Below are 25,523 nucleotides of genomic sequence, written 5' to 3'. Positions count from 1 at the left end.
CTGAGAGTGGGGAGGGTGAATCATTTATCCAACAATTAAAACAATTAAATTTTTCAAACAAACTTTACCATTCAACCAAAGTAAATATGAACCATACAAAGATGCACATAAAAAAATACATCAGATATGTTGACTAGGGAAACCCTTGATCAGAGGTAAAACCTTAGTGGGAATGATGCCCACAAGATGATGTACTAATATAAATATTCCTTGTTAGAGGATAGACCCTATTTGGAGTCTATTAAAACATTTAATACAATGAGTCTCTATTAGGAGACTTTGAATCCTTGTTAGGAGTTGTGGGACAATGTATGCAAGATGAGCCCACTACCCAAACATGCAATTTCAACTACAAGAAAAGATCACTACTTAAACAAGTAATTTACTATTATTTATCTTCCTTGCTTGTTCCTTCCTTTGTCTTGTCAGTGAACCAATCAATGTCAGTCCTTGTAGACCAAGTCACATATCTTGGATCGAAATACCAAACCTTGGATCACTCAGAAAAACCTCAGTAATGAAGTTTCCTTCACTTCTACACTACTCTACTCAGTTTCACATTCCACAATCTTTGTTGCTTTGAAATCATTCACACTTTGCATATATCCATACCATGATAAAGGAAAATAACCTTCCTTTATACCAAGTCCATTAAACAATTATTTGAGTTAGTTTTTAGTTATTCTCAATTAATTATTATAGGACCACACTGTGAACATGTTACACTTAGCGGTAACAAAAATCTTTCACCTTGCAACTTGAATAATATACTGTACACGTAACATTATTATAAGAAAAGTTAGCCATATCGTCCTTAGCATGTCTTCTCCAAGTCCTCAACCTTGATTTTGAAGATATCAACTCTACTAAGAGATATAAAAAGTTTACCTGAGCATGCCTCTATAAACTCTATCTTAAAATAGACATCACAAAAACTTACATAAATCCTTCTAGAATTGTCCTCTCTACTTTTGACATTAATTGAATATGCCAAATAGTTAGGTGTATCTCCCATAACCTCAAGTGGTTGTTATATTCAACTAGTCATTTATATCAACTTTACCTTTTTGTTGTTCTTTTGTTAGATACCACATGTCATGCCCAAAATACGAGGACAAAAGCACACGTAATTAATTTTTTTTTTTTAAATTTCAAATAATTAAGTTCACTAAGATAAGTTTAAAATCAACGAGTAAGAATAGATTTCCAAATATAAAACTTTCATTGTTTAATCGATTAATTAATTTAAACAAATCCAAATTCAATTTATGAAAGTTTTAACATATTGATGTTCTTGTTTACTTAAAAAAATAAAAATAAGGATTAATACCCTTAAATCATTCGGATAACAATTTATAATTCAGGATCTAATTATTTTGAAGCATTTTAAAAAAACAAACTTGCTAAATACCATGACATCACATCCATAATTTAACTTTGTCTAAACTCTAGTCTGATAACAATTTCATTTAAAACTATAATCTCTACAAATGAAATATAATTTTTTTTCTTTTTTTATAACAATATAACTTAAATTAAATACGACTTAGATAATAAATTAATTCATGGAACATTATCTACTAATCTAACAATACTTTAATAAAAATAAAATAATATTAACTATATTTTTTAAGCAATTCTATTTATTAACATTTAAACAAAATCTACAATTTAACTTAAAACTGAACAATTACTTAATATTAAAAAAAAAACATTTAAATTATATTTATTACACACTAATCTTAATTAATAAACAAAATAATATTAACAAAGTTCTCCTTTATATAACTAATACTAATTAATTCTCAAGCTAAATTAAATTCAACTAACATTAATTTAAACTAATATTAACTTATAACTTTTTTTAAATAATAAAAAAAAAACAACTAAACTAAAATGAAAATTAAAAAAACTAATCTACAAAATATAAACAAAATAAAACAACCAAACCTAAACTAAATTTACATCTACTCTACCCCACATTTGTTTTTTGTTTCCCGCCCACTAAACCTAAGTGCTTCCCCATGCAGTGACTCACACCCCTCTTTATTTCAACCAACCTTTATTTCTCTTAAGAAAAATGCAGCCAAAAGTCAAAACAAGTAGATATGATTAGCAAGGGGAAAAGGTAAGATATTTTTTTGAGTTTTTAAAAAAAATCATTTTAACTTAAACTTTCACCAAAACATGCCACCCACTCCCCATTTAAAGCATAAAGTTTATTTGGTGGGGAGTGTTAGGATATATATATATATATTCACCTTATTTCTTAAATGCATACAACAAGGTGACATCAGCACACAAGTTGGGCTTCATAACGTTTAAAAGTTTAGTGGTTGGTTTAGATCTTTTGACATGGCTATCTTTTTTAAAAGACATTTATATATATATATTTATTTTCTTAATTACTTTCTTCTCTTATTTATTTCTTTATTTATTTTTCTTTTAAAAAAAAAAAGAATCAGAGAATATTCTCTATTGTGAGAAGGAATTAAATTTTCCTCCCCATAAAAATTACAAAGAGCATTTTGGCTCTTGGGAATCAATTTTTTTTGAAGCTCAAAAATTTTCTAAGTGTTATTTCTCAATGCAAATTATTATTATTTTTTTGACAAGATTTTTTTGAAAGTCATTTTAGACTAAGTGTAGATTTTTCAACCAACTTTTTTTTTTTAAAGTAAAAGAGTTCTAATAAGTCTCCCCCCCTCCCTTTTTTTTCCTAATTAAAATTGCCAAACATAGAAAACAAAGGTGACTATTTTTTTTTTTAAGTATGAATTTCAAAATTTAATCTAATATTCAAAGAGAAATATATATATATATATATATATATATATATATATATATATATATATATATATATATATATATATATATATATATATATATATATAGAACTAAATGTAAGACTATTAGTTCTTTTAGCCATCTTTCTTTCTAAGTACATTTTAGGACTAAATGTAGGACATATTTATTCAAGATGAGTACTTTAACTCCTTACTACTCTCAAAATAAATAACTTAAATAAGATCCATGTTAAACTGTGAATATTCTTTGGCAAATTTGTTTATAAATTGCAACTATATATATCCTCAAATCCAATAAGTAAAATTTTGAAAATTTCAAAGCAAGGAAGAACATCATTTGATCTCAATCTTTTCTCTTCTATTAATCAACCTGGTTCTAGGCTCCATCAGGAAAGAACCAGTAAGAAAACTCGACATCCTTGCCACTAGAAAAAAAATTTAAAAACAATATTACAATACAATTTGAATTCTCTTCTAGGTCCTTAAGAAAGGATCCTTTTCAACAGCTTCAATATGTCACGGTGATCATGGAGAAGACAAGAACTAACTCGGAGATAATATCAAGCATAGCAAGAAGAACAAAACAAACATGCATCCCCATCCCGATTTTGCACAATAGGTTCAACATTGAACTTGACTAGGGAGAAAGTGGATTTTTTCGATAGGAGACGTCGACCACAATACCATAACAAAGCCCTTTTGAGGCTAGAATCTCAAGAACTTTCATTGTTCCACAAATGCCCTTTCGAGGCCAATAATACAAGGATATCCATTCTTTCACTTTTTTTTCAAATTTCACAATTTCAAACATGGTATGTGATGACAAGTAGGGGCCCATAACACCCTACTCTCTTTTTCTCTTCTCATCATGAGAAGAGACTCTACACTATTAGGGTCCAACTTAAGCCCTTCCCCCATACATGGCCACTTCTTCCCTATCCAAGGGTGAGTAATGCCAAAACAACCCACAAAATCCCTTCAAATAAAATTCAAGAAAAACAAGAAGAAAAACCATTCAAGAAAACATGATTCAATCCCTCCCAAGCATACCCAACATACATAAAAGCATACCAATGAACAACACAATAACATAAGCATGAACCAAGCATGAAACAACATGAGCAATATGAACAACATGAACAAAGGAGATGAAGGACTCCTACCTTCACAATAAGGTTATGGTAAAATGAACAAGTTGAGAAAAGCTTTTCCTTCCTTGCCTTCAATCTTCCAAGACTTCTCTTTAAAACTAGAGATTGGGTAACAACCAAAACCCTCTCAAAAATAATCCTTTAAATAAGATGAAAACTCAACTACCTCTAAAATGCAATAACTCCCCCCCCCCCCCCCCCCCCCACTTACCTAAAATTCTAGAGGCTTCTAACTCAACTAAACCTAAGGCTAACCTCTAAGTGGAGTTAAGGTCATTCAACCCAAGGTAAAAACATTCACTTTTCGCACTAAAGCAAACATAGACTTTTTGAGTGACCATAAAAGTCAACAAAAGGGGCTAAGGGGGTGGAGAATGTCCCCAACCCATACCCATACCCCTTGGGTACTTAGATTTCATGTTTTAAGGCTTTTAGGATTAATAAGGGACCTAACAAATGCTAGAAAAAATTTAGCACTTTTTAACAACCTTCTAAAATGCAGATTACTCACTAATCAAGATTAGGGTAATTAACCTCGATTACTCACTGATTAAAAAAAGGGTCACTAGCCTAATCTGACTTATATCATTAGGTCGTTCGGTTAACCCTAACTATCATGCTAGAATGCATATACAATTCATGAGTGTCAACTGACACTATAAAAATACTATTACGAAACATTAACATTTAAAGATTATAGAATGATACATTCATTCAATACATGACACAAATAAAATACGAACAACGAGGTTTGCATCTTTCATTAGATTCAACCTTGGTTTTCACAATTTGGTACATAGGTTTTAGTTTCGTCTCTCTGTTAGATTTCTCGGCTAAAATATCCTGCACACTCATTGCACACATTAGTAGCTCAAGAAAACACATGCATATAGGTATATAATGTATCAGGAAAATCACATAACTAAAACATCCATCTTTTGAATAATTAGTTGTTTATCTCATTCTACTCATTTTCTCCATCATTAAAATTGCATAATCAAAGTGTTAATTCTACATTCACTTACTTCATTAGTTTACATGTTTATAAGGCATTAAATAACGAAATCAAATATCTGAAAGTAAAACATCACACGACATGAAATAATATAATATGTTCAAAGTATCTGATAGTGTCTCGACATATTGAGTCATGAGTATCAAAATAGTAAAGTATCAACTATGCTACGATGGGTTGGGGCGAGGCCTCACACCACAAAAGACATCAAACATGCCATATTGAAATCAATGAAAAACTCACTCATGAGTGTAACATATCATCATCAAAACAAATCTTCTTGTTGTCTCCTAATTTATAGTTTTAAAAATCACCAAGAAACCAGACCAATACATCTAAGACTAGCAAATTTCTATGATGGATGCACTCGGCTGCAATCCTTGGCCAACTATAAGGCATAACTCCTTCTTCACTTTAGGATTTGCAAGACCTAGGTGGGTTAACCTTGAGTTTCTAATATATGGTACCAGTATAATTAAACATATAATATGAACCTATCAATAGTAGATGAAACCCTTCTATCTTTTGATACTTATGCAATAACATAGGAATGAAATAGATACAAATCATAACCTATGAACCCATAAGCTAAGTGAGGGTTAATTCCTTTTAGCCCACTACAAAACATGACATAAATAAATTGATTTGATTAAAATAGTTGTGCAAATGACCTTCACATCATCTGGCATATGATTTAGTGACGAGTGCCTTATCCATTGTAACATAGAGTCACTACCAATAGGATGACCTAACTTGATTTCCTTACAATTGTGTTTGTCAACTAAAATACCCAAACTCTATTCTTATGAAATATCCCCTCCATATATCTAGAAATCCTATCAAATCATAGAAGTATTTACTTACCTCCTTGAGTTAAAAGAAACAACAAATCTAATATACAACTCATTCAAGCTACCTTAGATTCAATGAACCTTATACATTCAATCAAAGAATTAATAGCATATGAAGAATTAGGAGATAGAATAATATAAGATAGATAATTCATTGTAAATCCTTTTTTTTTAATTTATCCTTGGAAAGATTAAATACTTTAAATAGGTAATATTAAATGCAACTCAAGATATGTCCCATGATCTATTATCAATTTCTATTTCCTCGGGGAAACAAGACACAAAATTAAACTAAAACTTGCACAAGAGTGGATGTGTGGCCTTCATGGCTAGAGCTTTTCTCAATTAGATAGGAAGTAAAACCAGCAACAACTAGGTATCACAACCATGAGAAAACTTCTCCAAAACTAGAACCCCTACAATGAATGAGAGCTAGAAAGATATAGAAGAGGAATGGAGTCCTCGATTTGATCTAAAGATGACATGTGTCCACTTGAATCTCCATCCTTTATAGTTGTAAAACCTATTTCATCTTTCTACCCATGAGATCTAATTTGGTTCTCATCATTATTTTGTAATAAACTTGAAATATCTCCTATTCAATGATCAAAACTATTTTATTTTCCAAAATATCTAAAAACATCATGGAATGATGATAATATTTTGATTCAACTGATTTAGAGATGACAAAGCTCACCTCTAACTACCCTCATACTGCCTTTTATGTTTATTTAGTTCATCATTTTATTGGAAATTGGATCTAAATTGCCCCATCTAAATGAAACTGGAAATCAGATACCTAAGAGAAAACCTTGCATAACTCAAATCAATGATCACCTATGCAAAAAAAAACTCCAAAACTAGAAAGTTCATCTTCTCCCAATTTTGATGATATACAATATTTCTATATTTACTTATCAAGAATTTCCAAAATCTTGGTTTGAAGAATTAGCTCCTGCTATGGCTCTAAAATTGCACTTGGGCAAATATTTAAATTTTTCAAAAGTTAAAACTATAGATTTAAATTCAAATCTTATTTAAAATTTGACTCTGAATGTGATTTATGAGAGAACATTAAAAAAAAATTGTTTTAAAAACCTATCTAAATTTTCACTCACTTTTCAATCTGAGTGAAACCTTGTTGATCGGCCTCACTATGTGTCATGTTTTGATTGGCTAGATTTTTACACAGTTAGCTAATATGTTTTCTACATGGCCACCACATGCCTTCCACATCACTAGTTTCCATGTCACATTATTATTCAAAATTATACCACATCATTGTGACATAGCAACCATGTGACATGTGTCACCTTTTGCCACCTTAGTATCTAATCATCGGTCCACCTCAATTGGTCGCTATGTTGCATACTTAAGTTTCTTCCACCTACATAGTGACTACCCTTAGATCTAACACATGGCATGATCTAGTGCCTTTTGATCTCAGACTACCACATCACCTTTTGATTCACCACACGCTACCACTTTTTGGATGCTAATTCGTCCTCACCACTGCTGCTAGGTCCCATGACATCCTATCAAATTTCTACTTTTCTAGGAGGTTGCCATGTCACTTACTAGTGGAATCTCTAGTATTTTGGTGGTGACATGGTGACCATCAAAATTTGATGACCTTTATTAACATCTATACGTCATGCTAACATCACTGTGGTAGTTCAAAATTATTGTTTGGTCACCTCCAGTTGGCTACATGTGGGCCCTTCAGCACATGAGCTTTGCCTTATAAAAGGAAATGTCTTTTAAGAAAACACACAATGCATGTGTTTTTTCATTTAAACATCAAAATTTCCCTAACATCACAAATGTGGGATTAAAAATTTAAAAGAAACTCCTTTCTTGGTAGCAAATTTTTTAGATGTCTCAACTTGAGACCTACTCCTTCATGTTCCTTCATTCACAAGTACTTCATGTCCTAAAATCCTAACATCCCTCCACCTTGAAAGACTAACAGGAAATAGATACCATTATAACGATGTTCAAGCACAAATGTATTGCTTGTGGGGATGCCAGATTTTGCTTCCAAGTTTATGTTAGGGAGATCAAGAATGGGTATAACTGGATGTTTATATAAAAGAACTGGAAAATCACTTTGCTCTTCTTCTGAAAAAGAGTAGGGACTTTGAAGCTCACTCTACCTTCCTTCTTTGCATTGGATTTGTTCCAAGGATTGTGGTTTCTTTTGCAAATGATGTGGTTTTGTGCTTTTCATGTAGAGACTATGGGCACCTCAATGCTAACTATGAAATTTGGAGACATCTTTCACCACTCCACCATGAGGTACTCTACTATCATTGTAGAGCTAGTGTTCTCTTCATATGCCACCTCATAGCCTACTATGTTCCTACATGAGGCTCCCATTATGATGTCATCCCTTGCCTCCTATTGCTTTTTCTCATAATGATGAATGGTTATAGGAAGCATCACTTCATTTTATTTCATTTTAAAAATGTAGTCCCTCTATTTGTTGGCCTCTACTTGCTTATGCCATTATGTAAAAAGGAGCCTAATATGGGGTTTCTCTTCAGCCTATGGGTTCTTCTTTTCATGCACAATCACATTTAACTCTTTCCATTCCATTCATAAGTTTCACTTTTTCTCATGGATCTCCTTGTATCCTATTGCTACTAGCACACCTAGGCTATGGAATCTCCAATCTACTAACCTCTTTAGTGAAGCAGAGATTATGTATAAATAAAGATATTTAGCACAAGCCAAATTTCATGCTAGATAAGAAATTATAGTCATCCTTGTATTTAGCGATCAAGATTTAGTCACAAAGATATCACATAGAAAAGATGCAAAATTTGCACCACATGTTTCTGGAGTAAGAGAGCATAGATAAAAAATAAGGAACTAAGTAAACTTTGACTTATGAGTGTTGAAAATTGTTGATTGGAATGAGTGCATGTGGGTATTTTAGACGTATGGCAGATGACCCTCATGGTCACATATATTTAGATTATTTAATTATAACTTCATCCAAACTTTTCTTACCATCAAATGATTTTGCAAACTAAACATTTCCCTCACTGTCAGGAAAACCTGGATCCTCTTCACCTTCTTCCATCTCCACCTCAAATACATAGACCTTACTTGAATCTTCATGTAAAATTGTGTTCCCATCTTATTTCAACATCAATCTCAATAAGTCTATCCACTACTACCATAGGTATTCTACTACCAATGATTTCTCTAACTGCACTCCTTTCCACCCTAAACATGTTTTCCACATCCAAATCATTCCATTCTTATTTTGTGCAACATTATTGGTTGAAGATGATAGGTGTAGCTATCTTTATGAATAATTTTGTGGGGCATCCTTTAAAGGTCTATTGGTTGTAGTCTCAAAGCAACAATTGGTACAAGTTCTACAATTTGTTGTATTTCCAAATGCACACACTCCAAAATTTCACTTTTCCTTTCTAGGTGAGCCCCTTTTCAAACAAAATTCCTCTTCTATAAACCCACCTAAAATCATGGTGATGCACATTAATAGATGACACTACCTAAGAGAGGACTTCTAATGTCATCACAAGTTTTTCCTCACTAATAGGATCTCCAGTATCAATATTACTAAGATCTTGTATGAAATTATCATAACTTGTGTGATCCCCCTCTTTAAAAAAAATTACTTCCCCGAAACTCTATAAACCTAATAAAATTAGTTGGACCCCAAAGTGGGTCCAACTAAAAAAAAAACCGTTTTCATATAGATGAACTTTCAAATTGATCCATAGAATATCTAAGAGTAATTAAGATAAAAATGGACCACTAAAACACCATTTAAAAATCTTTTTATCATTAATTTGGAAACTATGATTTTCTACTAATAGGGCCTATCGGTTGGCTTTAAAAACTGACCAAAACACTTAACAAGGCTCTAAAAAAAAACCTATTGATTCTCTGTTATGAGCACTCTTACCCTGCCTAATCTTGTCTCATGATGAATTATTGTTCAAAAGATATTAGTTGTTAAAATTGTCTTCTCAAAATTACCTGCAAGAAACCATGTCAGAAAAGCATAATTTGAATTTGGATTTGGCTTTGAAAATAGGGCAAACGAACACAAGGAAACAAAAATTGGTTTTTAGTTCATTGTCATGAGGAAAATATGAATCTATGATTAGGGCTCATGATGAATAACTAGGCACAAATAGCAAGTAGTCAAAGTGGTCTATTTAGATTTGCAGACTACAAACATTGGTAGAAAAGCATTTTTTGCAAATAGAATGGACATGGGAAAGTGTGAAAATGGATTCGTCAAGAGTTGAAAATTGGCACACTTATTTTATTTTTAGAGGAGAAAACATTGGTACAATCCATTTGATCTCACTGATCAAGGATTTAGAGTTATGACATCACAAACATGGGTATTGACCAATTTGCATTTCTTGACACTAGTAAAAAATTACAAATTGCATTTGGAATTGCATTTGAAAAGTAATCAAATAGATTTGTCATAAGCTCAAAATTGAAACATAGCAAGTTTATGACCTTTAAAATGCAATGAAAAAGGAATCTTTAGCATTTTTGTTAATTGGGTGAATGTTATAACAAGTCAAATAAGGCTTCACAGAATTTAGAACAAATTGCATCAGCATGACAATAGTGAATGACCAACTTTGAGGGATTTAGTACCTAGTCAAATGGATTCAAAATGACTCAAAATGTAAAACATAGGCTCTCTAGTATGGAAACTAAACATTCCCAAAGTAGTGAGTCATGAGACATTATTGGGTGTGAGATATTCAATTTCAAACATACCATCCTATTGTTGTTTGACATATGCAAAAATGCAGATTTGAACATTGCTCAAAACAGGACTTCATGAAATGGCTCGGTATGGAAATTTATTATCATGGATCACATAGATATACTAAATGCATGGTGTTAGAAGCATTGAACACCTCTTAGGCCTCAAATAGATAGTCAAGTACACATGCATTAAAAAGCACTTACAAGGCTTGATTTTTTTAATGGTACTCAAAATCAGGGCTTCAATTTTGAGTCCCAACACTTCCAAAAATCTCCCCAATCTTCCAACACATTTTATAGATATTTGAATACTAGTCACATAAGTAAATATTATTCAACAAGGTCAAAGGCACCAAGTTGTGAATTTGATAAAGAAAAGATAAGGCAGATTTTGAACACATCCAAGACGAAATGAATAAGACATGGAAGAAAAAGGATGATTGGAAAAAATCAAATGGAGAAGGGATCACTTCACCCAATGGGTCAGGTGATCACACATTATCAAACTAAAAAATCAAGAGGTATGTGGGACTGATATTTAAAAAGATTATATCATGCATCAATTCCAAAAGATTTTAGTATTGAAAAGATTACATTAGCATGAACAAAGATGCAAGATATTGTTAGAAATACAAGATAAACCTTTTATTTTTTCATGTCTCTACTGAGTATGAAAAGTTTCATATATATGCCAAGTGGAATGCTAGAAGATGCCAAGTTAACATACTGGCTAGTTTTTGTCAAGCTCATAGTGGTTTCTGAATGGTTGAGATGACAATAGATGTTGAGTAAACTAGAAACTAGTTTCTATCAATCTTATAGCTATGTAAACACTCAACATTAATTGTAGACTTTTAAAGGGTATTTTAATAATTCTTGACTCATTTCTCATCATTTCAAATTTGAGAAAGAGAAAACAAAGAAAAAGGTGATCTAGAAAACCATTCAAAGCAATTGCAGAAGGGTTGAGAAACAATTCGACAGTAGTTCATCAGATTTTATAAGGTATTTATCAAGAGTCGAGCTATGTAGTTTCTATTTTTGAAAAGAAGATGTTGAGACTACCAGTGTCACTAGTAGAGAAATACTACGATGATGTATGTTTTCTAGTTGATGTCGACTATACTTTTTTACAAGCTACTACACCAAGGGTGAGATGGCTAAGACCCTTAGGTTATTTACTGCATTACTTGTAGAAGAGGTATATAAAAGTACAGAGGCATTTGGAATTTATGAAATGGATAAATCCAAAATCACAATGGAACTCAAGACTACCTTTTCCATGAAGAAAAAGGAGAAGATATCGAAGAAATTGAAAGCTAAGTTTGGAGAGGTTACCAAGTAGGAGGAAGAAGAGGATGATGAAGAAGAATACATTCAAGTGTAATCACCTCTTACATTAACTTAGGGTATGGGTGAAGATTAGCCAAAAGAGGAGGAGACTAAAGTAGCTAAAGATGTTGAGGAAGAAGAAGCCAAGGAAGAACCTACACCCACTAATACAAAGAATAGGAAGGCCAAGGCACAACCAATGGAAAGGGATTAAAAAACTATAAAACCAATCCAAGCCAAGCCTAATGCACCTACTACAAGAGCCACTACGTGTGAAACAACACAAAAGGCTAAATAAAAGACCAAACAAGCAAAGAAAGGAGGTCAATTGTAGAAAATTCCAAGGAGGAAGTATGCAACACAAGCTGAGTCTAATGAAGAAAAAACTAAGTCAGATGACAACAACCAATTTAAGGTGGTGAGTCATAATCCTCTTAGAAAATTTATGTGAAAATGTTAAGAAAATGCAGATTTATTAGGATTCACATATGTAAATTTTGACAATCTTGGAAAAGTAGAGAAGAACCAAGTGGAGGAGGCCATATATGCCATGATGGAAAAATTCAAGACTACTCCATGAGAGAGTTTCAACTCTATGCCCAAAGGTTTATATGATCAAGTTGAGCAGAAATGACACTATTCTCTAAACCTAGAGAGATAAATTAGGGATGCCTCACTGGCACAAGTGATGCCTAAACTAACTAAGGCACAAATTTCTAAGGATATGAAGAAATATGTAGTTAGGTTCACACCAAAATATAGAGCCTTTAGCATATTACAAATCAATGTTGGGGATGTAGTGAAAAAGTCCACATGGATGTGGAAACTTACTTATGGGTCAACTATAGTGAAGGAAGGAGAATTAGAACCCATTGAAGTAAAGGATGATGAAAAAGATAACACTATTGAGAAAGAAAAAACAATGCAAATAGATGAGAAGGAAATAGTTGAGCTAGAGAAACATGAAGAACAAAGTGTGCGAGACACACAATTGCCAAGTGTGAGTCCTTAACTTTTCACAAGTGAGACTACTAAAATAGTAACTATTAAGGATGCTTTTGACCTATTAGCTCAGAAAATAAATCCCCTTACAAAGGATGATTTGAAGAAGATACATGATCAAACTATATTGTAGGCACAATTATGTGTTAATATTCTTTTGGTCAGCATAGATAAATTGCAAAAATCAGTCAATGATACTAAAAGGGAAAAGGTGAATCCATAAGAACCACCTTCTATCATCCATCAAGTCACTACCATACAACCTTTGGTAAAAAAACCTAAAGATACATTAGATAAGGTTGAAAGAATTGGGAAGCATACAGTGGAAACACAAGCCACCATAGAAAAATAGAGTGTAATAGGTTAGATAGTCTTATCTACACCTAGAATACAAGATCAAGGTTCAAGTCATGTCATTATGGTAGAATAGGGAAAGCCTGAAGAGATTGAGTAGACACCAAGAATAAAGGAGCAAGAATCTATACAAGAAATAGTAACCTTACTATTATTTGGTACTTCATCAATTCATACTCTTTAGAAGCCAAGCACAGATGCAACCCCTTTGTAGATCTTAGTGTTGAGCCTGAGTTCATCAAAGGCAAAAGAAGTGATCCAATATGGAGATGTGAGCCTTGATAAAGAAACTCTTTTGACCAATTATGGCTATGATACAATGACCATAGAAAAAATGGGCATATTGGAACAAGCTCTATCAAGTTCAAAGCATCAAGAAATGCTTAGAAAGGAGCGTAGGCACAAGTAGGCATTGCAGGACATCAAATATATCTTTTTGGAAGCATTCAGTCTACCGACTCCATATGAGACCAAGCCACTAATAGAAAAACTAATACATGTAGTGGAGAAGGTGATTGATGTTGACCTAGACATAAATGCCAAATTATTAGAATGGTTAGAAAATAAGTTTTAAAGAAAAGTCATTGATATTGAAAATATTAGGTGACATAGCACTAACACAAGTTATATTGCCAACTAAGGTTGAGAATTAGAAGAAGGTACTTGAGAATATCTTCTGATCATAAACTAAACTATGTAATCCAACACTCTTCAATCAAGAAACTAGAAGTCATGTCTTGATCTTGGAAAGTTAGATAAGTTCATCAGGTGCCAAATTATCTATAAATTTGGCTCAGAGTGAGAAGCATTTTAAGACATTGCTTCAAACCCAAAGTTAGTTAGCTACATTGTCACTAGATGAGGCCAAAATAAGGGCCAAATTGACCAACATCTAGGCCACTCTAACATCTCATATATAAATTTTTCATGAGGAGCTAGCTATGCTAAAACCCTAATGAAGAAAGAGTCAAATCTTTCAACCTTAGATGGTCTAGTTCACCTTGCTACCAAGCTAGCCATCCAAATCAAGTCTTCAGATGTGGCATGTGAGAACTAGGATGCAGCTCTCAAGATAATATATTATTTCCATAAATCCTTTATGAAAAAATACACACTAAGAGTATAGCCCATTGAGATGAGTTTCAAAAAGGGGGAGACATATTTTTGGGGAGATATTACTTTTGGGAGTAATAAAGAATAAGAATTTTGGGGGAGATATAAGAAGATAAGAAGAATGGGAGAAAGCAGAAAAAGGACAATTTAAAATCAGAATAAGCTAAGGGAAAAGAAAGCACAAAATATTGCATGAAGTCAAAAAGTATCAAATAAGCCACATTTACTTTGTAGGAGTACAATATTTTGGATATAGAATAGAAATATCAACTCAAGGGGAGATGTCAGATTTTGAGGTATCTAAGTCATTACAAAATTTTGAAATGTTAAAGTTATGTATATAAGCTGAGTTAGTGATATGTTATGCTCATCAGATTAAGGATATCAATGAATAACTCAAGTATTTTTTACACTCATGTCAAAGGGGGAGATTGTTGATCTCACATTGGTTTTGACAAGTGATTATTAACACACTTAAGTTATTTACTTAGTATATGTCAAATAAGTAATACATACCAAGCACAACATGAATATTATAGAGCATGCTAAGTCATGGTGAGTTCCTAGTCACTCATGTGCCGAGTCACTCAAGTGTTGGGAAGACAATGTATGCTGAGTGACATAGGAGATGAGTAAGTAGTGCATGCCAAGTAACATAGATGCTAAGTCATAGAATAGAGAATAGTATATGTCGAGCATTAGAGACTTAGATGCTGAGTGACAAAGTCTTGACATATTTGTTTGTAAAGTCAAAAACACCCATGTGAACCATTTTTGAGCCAATTTAAGATTATATTTTAATATTTTGGAGATAAGGATGAATCTCAAGTTGGATTCCCTATGCAATTACATGTAGCCAATTAGAAAATGGGAAGGATTAGGAAAAAAAAGGATGAATCTCAGCCATAGATTCATACCTAATCCTATGTCACCAAAGTCTTCTTAAGGAGGATAGACCCTAAACACTCTGGTGAGTGAGTTAGGTATTGAAGGAGATAAGAAAGAAGCTTGCATGTACAAATAGTGCATTCATAGTGACTAAGAGTTATGATGATTGCATTACAAAACTAGTTAGAGTAGAATAGAGGAAAGGAAAAGGATACAACAAAAAGAAATATGATCAAGAAGGATCAAAGATACACCAGTCTAGAGGTGGTTTGTTACCAATCAAAGTTGAGACATTCTAACAGGTGATTTTTGTCGAAATATCTTAATAGAGGAGTCCTAATAGTCTATATGAAATCCTCTAGCAAGGTTCTTACTTAATTATAAGTTAAAGTAATTTAACCAAGTACACTTCTAATAGGGAGTTGAAATCCTCTAACAAGGTGAGACCTAAAAGTCTTTGTAAGCCAAGCCATATCTTTCATAGGGTAGATCATGTTTCATGGTCAAAATATTGTAACCTTTATTGGATACCCTTTATTACTGCAATAAGGAAGATTTGTAGGTTTCATCCCCACCCCATTTTTACCTTCTCATTGGAGGGTTTCTAGGTGATCATATCTAGTGTTAAATGCTTGAATTTTTACTTGCTTACATGCATTAGATATACATGCTTTACATGGTATTTTAGTTTATTTGTTAAATGTATGAGATGGATGTGTGGTGAAATTTTTATAGGTCCTAGTGTAAACTACTAATTCACCTCCCACAAGTTTACATTTCCCATTTTAATTTTAACATATAAGACCTTGGGAGTTGAGAGTTCCTCTCTCTACTCTTTTAGGTGATATTAGTCAAACACTCTAGTTAGTCACAATTATTATTCTACTGGCAATATGTAATGTAAAGTTCAATCAATAGATAAATATCACTAGATGGAGGGCCCTTTGTGCCTGCATGGAATTTTCTTATATTTTATTAGTGAGTCAAGGCATCATTCGATACTATGCGGTGAAAAAAATGGCCCAAGGAAGTTCAAGTTCTTCGGATCCTTCCAATTTTAGCTTTAGGTTTGAGGATCTTGATTGGTCTCTATTTGAATGATAGCGTACTGATTACCATAGAAACTAAACCCTTTATCAACTTGGCTCTTTTTCTCCAACTCAGCTTTACAATTATGATCATGATTTTTTCTTGTACAGTTTCTAGAATTGAACCCATGGTTTAAAATAAGAAAAACAAGTAGAAGAAAAATAAGTGTAAGGATTTTTGCATCATTCCTTACAATGCATAAGGTATCATCACATCCCTAGAAATGTCATCTAAAATATGATCATCTAGGTCCCAAATTCTAGAAGAACATGTCCAAGCATTTAAGGATGCTCTAGTGTGGAACAATCTAGAACATGAAGATGTTTTTTGCCTCTTGTTTGCAATAATCCTCATCCCTAACAAACTAAAATAGTACCTTAATCTTCCCTTTAATTCCATCAAAAAATATATCAATTTGGAGAAAACCTTCATCTTGGCCTTTTAGTCTCAAAGCAACCTTGCTTTATGTCATCATCAATATATCAAAATTTGAAAGGAACTAAATGAACCTCTATCAGTATTTAATAACCCATTTCAATGTACTCTCAAATGGTGCTTTGATGCTTTTAGTCCCATAACAAAATTTCCCCTAAGGATGTACTTAGTTGTTATTCCTTGAGTTGTGTCAACCTTCATCATACAAACCATACCCTAATAAGATCAATATACATTGGCTAAATTTTACACCTTAGCTTTAGATGTCTCTACCCAACATAAGGATTGTTTATTTAACACTTTGTAGAGTATGCCATTTTAACCTTAGTCTAGAGTATCCCTTCAACCAAGTAGTTATAACACATTTCTTGTGGCATGATTCCCAACCTATCCAACCTCCCATTATACTTACATGTCATAGGATACTTCTACCCCAACTCAAGAAGATTCTCATTGGACTCAGAATAGGGTATTAAAGGTGTATCATCTTAAAATGGAAGCACTTACATGTTAAGAGTGTTTGGCTCTCCATGTAAGTAGTCTGGGGTAATGTATAGCATCTTTAATAGGTCTTTGTATGGATCTAGTTGTTTCCCCTTGTTTTTCTTTTGTCTCTCTATTTCCAACCTATTTTTGATAACCTACTCTATGAAACTAAGGACTTTGACTCCTGGGTCAAGGATGACCTTTTAGTTCAAGCTCCACCTCAACCTTGACCTAGGTCAAGTATGAGTTTGACCCTAACCTAGGGCACCATCAAACTTTTCCCTCACCCTAGGTTTATTTTTCAATTTCCAAAAGTTTTGGGATCTTGAGCTTCAGAAAGTTTCTTTTCCCACTTTTAGGTTGGCTATTTTGAGTTTTAGAATAGTAGACTCTTAAATTATATTTAATCTAGGTCTATTCCTAGTAGTTAAGGTTAAATGGGAATTATGCTCCTTTGTTGGCCTTCTCTAGGAGTTAGTTTCCTAGATCTCTATATAAGCAAGGCTTCTTCCCTCATTTTGAAATCCACAATCTATCCATAATTCATGAGTGCATCCACTATCTACAATCTACAATTCATCTAACTACTGTGAAGTGATATTCTAGTTTCTATCAAGCATTCAAGCATTCAAGATTCATCAAGGAGATCCATTGTTAGAGATTAAAGGACTCAATCTCTATGGAACCTCATTGTTGAAGATTTCTCCATCCATATTCATCCAATCCTTTTCCTATGAAAAGATACATTCAATATTTGTGTTGAAGATCTAATGCATTAATTTTAGATATCCTAAATACATTTCTACATACATTTAGAGCATCCATACTTGTGGATTGAAGGATTCAAATCCTCCTTAAGAATTTGAATATAAGCAAGGTGAATAATTCCATTTACTTTGTTTATGCATATTATAATTTAAATTCAATTTCTTGGTTAATTCCAACTGGGGTTTGACTAAGGAAAATCTTCCATCCAAACAAAAAAACCATTTTTCTTATATATACAAGTGTGGAACAATGAATTGAAGAGAATATTTAGATATTCTTTTCATTGAACTTACTAGATCCATGAACATAAATTTTGTTAGAGTTGTGTAGGTCAAGGTAAACTTTTTGGGGTACAATTGTTCCCTAGGGTAAGATTGTGCCCTACAATTAGGATCAAGGTCGACCTTCCTTCAAAAGGACAAAAAAAACTATATTTTCTCCTTCTTGACATTTCCAGTTTGGAATAGGTTGCAAAATTTCCCAAAACTGTACATGGACATCAAAAAACTTTCCAGATTCAAGGTTAGTATTTTTCTTTTATTTATTTCAAGATTTAAGCACATAATCCTCATTATAGGAAGACTATTAAACCCCCTGCTCCCTATTGTCCATCACATGATCCATTTCTGCATTGATCACTTTCTTTTACTTAATTAGTTTGAATCATTCATTTTGGAAATTAGTGTTAAGAGAGGAAACCTTATTTTTGTTCTACTCATTTTGGTGAACCCAACATGCTTACCCTCTTTTCTTTTGTGGAATTAGATGCCCTATTGTGTTTTGTGGTGTTATATTTCATTTCATATTTTTTACAACTTTTGTTTCATTAAGATTCGATTTCCTTTATTCTCTTGCATTTTAATTCAAAAATACAAATAAAATTACAAAATTTCTTTCAAAATACAAATAAATTTATGTTTTATGTTTCATTAGTTTAGTTCATTTTCATTTTATTAGTTTATGAGATTTATTACTTCTAGTCCTACTTCTAATCTTAGGGTTAGACACAATCATAGACTTATGGATACCTTTGATCCAGAGTCTTCTTCTCCTTTCCTTAGGATTCTAGATGAGACTTTGATTCTTTTTTATTTTAATCCTCTTATGGAGAAAAAATATTCTCACTCATCTCATGATGAGGATGATGCTTTAAGATTTCCTCCTAAACAAGTCCAAAAAAGTTCAAATGAACATAAAATGGGTAATTGGCTTCTTCAAGAAAACCATAATCAAGATTCTATTCAAGCTATTGAGGCTCTTAAGAAATTTCTTCATGACAATGACCAATGTATTAATATCTTACATGGTATTACTCACCTTGTGCATTCCAATGTTAGACCTTTAGCCCAAGAAGCTTAAGATTTAGGTTTGTTTCCTTCTGTCACTAGTGGGTAAAAGCATAGATCTATGTCACCATTTACAATACAAAAATCTATTTTGTTCAAATCTCATTTGTCTATCAAAACTCTTTTTTTTTCAAAAACTAAAAGTACCCTTTTACAGATCTCAAATTCGATATCATCATTATATAAAATTTTGAGTGTTTTGATTAGTTATAATATGTTATAATCTCAAAATATTATAAGTCAATATTTCAGAAGATGCTCCCTCAAAAAAGGAAAAAAAATAGTAAATCATATCAAAAAAAAATTTAAAAATTATTTATCTCTAGAGGAGAGAATCCTCTTCACGAATATGTAATGTTTTTTCAAGAAGGTATAGATTTGATAGGGAAGTTTTGATGAGAGGTAAAAACTATTGGATTTTGATAAGGTTGAACTTGAGTACTTATGACAAAGAAAATATACATCAAAAATAATTATTTCTTTTTTTGTTCACTAGCTATACATGTCATCTATGAGATATTTTCAAATCAAAACAAAAAAAGATGATTTGCATATATTTGTTTGATGGGAACTACACCCTATATTTTTTATAGTTAAAAAAGGAACTTCAAAACAAAGTAAAATGAATAAATTATTACTCAAAAAAATTATAAAAATTATAAGCATAAAACTCATCCAATTCTAGACATTTCATAAATTTACATCATCTTCATATTTGAAACACAGATATCATTTTTTTTGTCATTAATGTTGAACTATTGCATTCTAATATCTTGTTTCTTTATATAAGGTGACATAGGTGTTGTCACTTAGGTTTGCACCCTTGTCCAAGGCCTAAGCGCGAAAACAACCTAGTGAAACATGGAAACAACATCCAAGCTGTGGGACTTGAACTACGAGGTTGAGTCTCTGGAGAAGGCCGGCTTCCTCTTACTCTTAGGGCGCACCTATCTATTCTCAAAAGGGAAAGGGAGAAAGAGAGCATTAAAGAAAATCTACCTAGTCTAATCTAAGGCGGTGATGCACCAAAACAGAGTATTCAGACTCATTCTTGCCCATATATGCACTACAAAACTAGGGTAACATACAAAAGTCATACACGTCCAGACTTATATCGATCAATAATCACATACAGATCAGAAAACCAATTGAATGACACCAGGGAAAGGAGATTTCACTTGTATATTATCCAATAGGCCAAAGATAGATACAATATGCAGATCACTGATCTCAACAATACACCAATGGGAGGCAAGGTGATGCACATGCACACTGATGGCTGAAAGAGATGATACAGGATATTACATGGCTCAGAGACAAAGGGATTTTACACTGCAAGTCTGCAAGCAGTAGCAGAGAAAATCAGGAAGAGTCGATCTTGAGAACAGATCACAAAATTACCTTTATAGATTAGGCATAACTAAATATTTCCATGTTACATTCACCTCTTACTTAGTGGCATTAACTTCCCATCTTGAGAATCCAATCGGAGATCTGATTGAATCCTAGCTTGCATACCAAGAAATCTCATTTCTTTTGAGAAGAGCATGGAGAAGACAGAATGGCACCACAACATTCCCTGACATGGTAGATAGATTGACTGGATGGGTGGAGTGTCCTTATGTCTTGCATTCATTCCTAGTAGGTCAAAAATGATCGCAAAGATCAGATCGCAAGATAACGTCGATCATCCCTGCTTCTTGGTTCATGAATCAACCTAGCCTATCAGTTGACCAGGCTTCTTATATGTCGACTAGGCCATGCGGGCCAATCGTATCTCTTTGTTTTGCCACCTGGAGAGTCCTTTCGCAGTTGACCGCCTTCATCGAACTAACCGTGCCACCTTTACCATCTAACCACTGGCTGTTAGCTAACTGCCACGTCGAAAACCGGACCTGCAAGGACACGTGTCCTCTGAGCGCTAACTCAACATTGTAAAATCCATGCAGTTCCTCCATGGCGAGATAGCGTCGACCCTAGATCTTTGCAGATCTGATGGTGGAGAACCCACCCCTTAATCCGCTGGTCGTATCAAGAAATTTGGCCCCTCGACATATCTGTGTTCTGACTCGGCACACATGGTTGTTTTTGATTTTCCGTGGACCCTCTTTCCTGCGACTGGGCCCATCCGAATCGGCGCCACCTCAATGATGCATTCGGCGAGACCTGACCCCACCGACATGCATCAATTGGGCGCGATGTCGCCATGGTAAAAATCTTGCAGCTTCACTAAGGCGACATGGCGCCTACCATTGATCTTTTCTCATCTGACGGTAACAGATCTAACTTCTCGCGACCTTCCTTTTCTCATGATTCGTCGAGCCCGCAGATACGTGGCATCTGTCCGTTGGTTTTCGGTCATCCAACCCTAACTGCTTCTGGTGGCATGAAATGTAGCCCTACTAGGACACGTGGTGCACAGGCACTATGTCGCTAATGCTAAAGTTCGAGCAGTTCCTGATGGCAAGATAGCGCCAGCCATAGATCTTTGCAGATCTGACGATCGGAGTGACATCGTACTTCACTTGCCATCCCTTCTGAAAAATACTGGGCCTGCGGTATGTCATGTTCTGACACATACACATGGCATCATCTGATTGGTTCGATGAACACCAACTAGCGAACCCAAGACTTGATCCACAGAACGACCACATGGTGGATGGGCGCTATGTCGCCATGATAAAATCCGTGCATCTTCGCCATAGCGAGATAGCGCCATCCATTGATGCAATCCAATCCAACGGTGGAGATCATAAACCTTGACTGTGCTAAATGTACTGATAGAGACTCCAACCTGGTTACACGTGGCTATTTCTGATTTGTCACCGCGACGCTAGGCTAACAAACTATACATGCGGAGTACTGTCGGGACCCACCTGTCTGGTCATTCTTCACCGTGATGAACTTTTTTGTTTGGGTGCTATGTCGCCATCGAAAAATGCATATGTTTTTTGCTGGTACCATGGCGCCTTGCCGGTCTTTGGAACTTCCAGCTCGTGAAAACCCATTGCCCACCGACGTGAGCATCTCCACCGGGTGCTATGTTGCCATGGATATTTTTCGGTCGGCGTGCGATAGAGCCATAGCGCCTACCATGCCAGAAAACTTTCTCGACCTGCCCTCCATTGTAGCCCGCTCGTTAGGTCCACCAGACATGTGTCAATTGGGCGCAATGTCACTGATACTATCTCCCATGCAACTTTCGATGACGAGATTGCACCGACCGTCGATCCTTCTGAAATCTGATGGTAGAGAACTTTGGCAGGTGAATGAATGATAACATTTCTAGCGACTCACAGGGGGCATGAGCCTACTCAATGCATAAGACCAGTGCCTGCAGAAAAAATCCATTGGGCTACAGGGTCGAGAAGAGGACCTGGAAGGCACGAAACTGAGAGCTACAAGAAACCCTAACCCGCCTGAGAGGAAATCAAAACATTGAAGACCTTGAAGCTCTAGCTCTGTTTTTGTGACTAGAAACAAAGAAAAGAACCTCCTCTATGACCTGAGGCTATCAAAACTTTGGAAACTGGCAATTCAAAAGAGAAACCCTGTGCACGCGCACTTATTGAAAAACAGGAACAGACAGAAGGAAACTAGATTAACTATGTACATAGATTCACAATCCTTTCAGAAACAGGGCTTCAGATGGATCCCATTGACTGGAATGGGTAGAGTTTCACCCTTAGGTCTACTCAGTTGGAATGCATTTGCCTATTTGCAACTAGAGATCAAATAAGGGCCACTCCATAATGGGTCAAATTTGGAGTGCCTTCCTGGTTTTGCTCTGTTTGAGTCCCACTTGAGAACTAAATCTCCCTCTCTGAAGATTTTGGCCCTTGCCTTCTTGTCAAAACTCTTCTTCATCTGTTGCTGGTGAATCTCTAGAGTTTTCATGGCTTTGTTTCTCTTTTCTTCCAACTCAATTAGTTCTGCCATTCTTACTGACATGGCATCATCTTCAACCAGTTCCAACTGATGAGCCAACTCCAAGGACGGGAACTCTAATTAGATTGGGAGTCTAGCTTCCCTACCATATACTAGCATAAAAGGTGAATTCCCAATAGATCTCTTGGGTGTTATCCTATTAGACCACAGAGCAGTCCTTAATTTCTTGTGCCATGCCCTCTGATTGTCTTCTATTGTCCTCTTCATAATTCTGATCAGATTCTTATTGGAAGATTCAGCCAAACCATTACCCTACGGGTAGTAATTTGATGATGTGCTCAGATAGATATTGTGACTGATTGCCCATGCACAAATCTGGGTTCCAAAAAAAGACTTGGCATTATCTGATATGATAGTAGAAGGAGCTCCAAACCTAGATACAATTCCATTAAGGAATTCAACAACTGATGGCTCTGTAGCATCCTTCAAAGCAACTGCATTTGTCCACCTAGTGAAATAATCGGTAGCAGCTAAGATCCATTTATGACCTACACTAGATGGAGGATTAATGGGCCCTATGAAATCCAACCCCCACTGGGTGAAGGGCTGATCCACCTGAATGGGATGAAGAGGAAGAGCTGCAAGTCTTTGTTTGCTTGAGAAAAAAGCACATTTCTCACATTTCCTCACATACCTATAAAAATCATGGAACAGAGATGGCCAATAATATCCAGCCCTCGTGATCTTCATGGCAGTTGTTCTTGCAAAGAAGTGGTCACCATCAGGGCCATCATGGAGTTCTTTAATCATCCTCTCAACCTGATCCTCTTCAATACATCTCAACAGGGTCCCATTCAAATCCTTTCTGAATAGGATATCATCAATCACAACATAGGGAATGGATTGTAGTCTATATTGTCTCCTTTTAGTTTTGTCCAATCCCTGAGGGTACCCATCTCCTGATGGAAAGTTCTTCATGTCATCCATCTAGCTCTTTGGGGCACTAACATTTCCTTCCCCCTGCTGCTCTGTAATTATCATAGCAGCTTCTTCATCTGAATCCTGTTCTGATAACATCTCTTTGCATAATCCTCTCCCTCTTACCAATTTGGTAATCTGAATGTCAACATCATATTCCATTACCCTAGTGATCCATCCAGCTCTCTTCTCACTAATATCTTTGTTTAACAGGAAGTCTTTTACACTTGCATGGGGCACCAAAAAATGGATACTATTATGGGATAAGAGGTGTCTGAACTTCTTCAAGGCTCTAATGAGTGCAAGGGCTTGCTTCTCAACAAAGCTATACTTATCCTCGTATTCCTTGAGCCCTTCACTAAAGAAGGCTATGGGCTGCTCCTCATTCTTGTCATTTGTTTGAGTCAAGAATAGGTTTGTGCTTTTACTCTAGTGTCAAACCTTCTTCTGTTCCTCTTCCTAGTGTTCCTACTTATACTCCTTCTTTTGTGACTGTGGTAGTTCCCTCTATCCCTATGAGTGTTCCTCCTATGTCCCTTCCTATATCACAACCTCTTATCATGTTGTTCTATTTACACATTCTACTCTTATGTCAATTGTAGTTCCTAGTGTTCCTCCAATTACGTCTTCGATTATTGTAGCTCCTTACACTTTACCTAGTGTATCTAATGTTTCTATTCCTCCTATTTCTTCTCATGATTCTACAATTATCAATTTGGCTTAAATTTTGTCATCTTTAGTACAACAACTTACATCTTTAACTCAAAACCTATTTAGTATCCCTACTTATGACATGGGAATTCCATTGTCTCAAGATATTATTTGTACTTTTGTTCCTTAGCAAGTTGATATGCCTTGTCTTGAGAATTTTAATGGTAAGGGAGATCCTATTCATAATGTTAAAACATTTCAAATCTTTTCTAGTGATTATGCTCATGATCATAGGATTTTAACTAAGTTGCTTTCTTAAACTTTTCATAAAAAGGCCTTACAATGGTTTTGGTCGTTGACTCCTTACTCTATTCATTCATTTCCTCAACTTGCTAATTCTTTTATTCAACAATTTCAAAACAACATTGGCTCGCAAGTGTCCTTGACTAACTTGATGCATTGTACACAAAATTCTAAGGAAAATTTGACTGAATTTATTTATAGATTTAAGCATTTTTATCCTCAAATTTCCTATCTTGTTCCTGATATTGATATTCACCATATGTTTATTTCAAATTTGCAAGAGGATATTA

Source organism: Cupressus sempervirens, chromosome 5 (genome assembly GCF_028749045.1).
Source record: "Cupressus sempervirens isolate cs-2001-9-10 chromosome 5, ASM2874904v1, whole genome shotgun sequence".
In the NCBI taxonomy this organism is placed as follows: Eukaryota; Viridiplantae; Streptophyta; class Pinopsida; order Cupressales; family Cupressaceae; genus Cupressus; species Cupressus sempervirens.
This window is presented reverse-complemented; position numbering follows the sequence as displayed.